Here is a 1816-nt window from a genome sequence, read left to right as displayed (position 1 = left end):
CCAGAATTTCAACGTTACGCGCATAAAAGTGAAGATGCGCTTTGTTTGGTAGAATGGAGAAGGAATTGGTAGTGTAAATCCTATCTAACGCTACAGCTAAGACACGCAAACCAATCGTTATTGGTTAGCAAACTCGCAGTAATCTCAGGGTTGATTCCATGATGCCGATGCAAGTCTTTGGGTGACGTCCGGTCGCCGAACGTGATTTGATCTGGACAGCGCGGTCTGACTTGTGGTTCTCGTCAACGCGGACGTTTAATGAGGTAACTCGCGATGACGCGGCGCGAGAGACCGAGCGCATGGCACGGCTGCGCGAGATGTCGGATAACGTCCCGTTGGAGCGTGGGAGCGTACTTGAAGATGTTTCGGAGCGGCGGCCATGACGACTTGGAATGGCACAACCTTTGGATGGTGAGCGCCCTCGATCATTTTTGGGTGGCGGAGGCGCACCCATTGGAGTTCACGGCCTTCAAGGAATATATAAAGGCCCAGTGCCCTGGATGGGTCGTGGACGTAAGGTTGATTGCGCAATGAAGAGACGAGACGATGTTGGAGTACATCAGCATTTCGTCTTCTCGTTGGTGCGACGAGACGGGGTGGTCGGCGCGGGAAATGGCCGACGACGACAATGGAGTTGACCAATGCGCTCTCTAACTTCGCCATGAACCGGCACGCGAAGTACCATCGCTTGAGGCGCCGACGTCGCACGGATCGCGCCGCCATGCTACGCGTGTCGCGATCATGAGGTAAGATCGCCTTTGCCTCGTCGTCTGATATCCATCTTGTAGTTGCGCCGTCGCGTAAGGCAAATCGACGACCTGATTGTGTCCACCGAACGTCGATGAGTTGGTTGGGCTTCTGCGCGACTTTTGGAAGACCGCGAGTGGGAAGACAGTCAGTCGACTGCGTGGGCGGCCGCGCCGCCTTCCGACTTGCCGGCGCGGTACATTGAAGTGCAGGGGATCCCTATGCGAGGTATGATCCCGTTCCGGCGCCGTTGCCGAACTTCGTCGGCCAAGAGGAGGACGGTGAAGAAGAGGAGCCGTGGGCCGCGAGCGAACAGCTTCCATCGTTGCATTGTCGTTGGTAGGAGAGGTGTTAGGTAATAAATACCCCTTCAGTTTTCCTACGTAAAATGTCTTGTGTACGTGCCAGTCGTCGGGTAGGTTGAGTGAATAGTTCGTCGGACTCACGACTTATTCGACGGTGGTATAGGGTCCGACCCAAGCGCCACGCAACTTCGGGTTGGCGCTTAGATTGCCATTGCGTTCGCGGAACGAATGGGAGGATGCGGCGGATTTGTGCAACTGGTATTTATCGCCGATTTCGAAGGTCGCTAGGTTGGAGCGAGCGCTGCATTTGCTTGGGCCTCTTGCTTGGACTGGGTGGCGGCCAAGTTGTCTTGAATTAGTTGCAACACCGAGGTGCGATGGACCAAAAAAGACTTGATGTCTTGCGTCGTCCGCACTAGGAGATGGTCGCAGGCAGCGGCAGCGTCGATGGAGTGCTTGACGCTGGTGTCTCTGTGCTACCAGTGTAAGCGGGCGCAGAGGAAGATGCGCTATGTTTGGTAGAATGGAGAAGGAATTGGTAGTGTTAATCCTATCTAACGCTACAGCTAAGACAAACACGCAGTAATCTTAGGGTCGATGCAATGGCCATTACAGGGCGAGGAGCTAGGCTGTCGGTGTCGAGAAAACCGGATGTGTCCGGATAGTGTAGACGGTTACAAGACGAGAGTGGCCTCTCTCAACAGCGCGCACTGTATGATTGATGTTCATGAGGAGGTACAGAATGAGCGGACGTCGTCAGGGGT

This window comes from Aphanomyces invadans (assembly GCF_000520115.1).
Source record: "Aphanomyces invadans strain NJM9701 unplaced genomic scaffold supercont1.14, whole genome shotgun sequence".
Classification (NCBI taxonomy): domain Eukaryota; phylum Oomycota; class Saprolegniomycetes; order Saprolegniales; family Verrucalvaceae; genus Aphanomyces; species Aphanomyces invadans.
The sequence above is the reverse complement of the archived record's forward strand: the minus strand, read 5'-3'. Positions refer to the sequence as shown.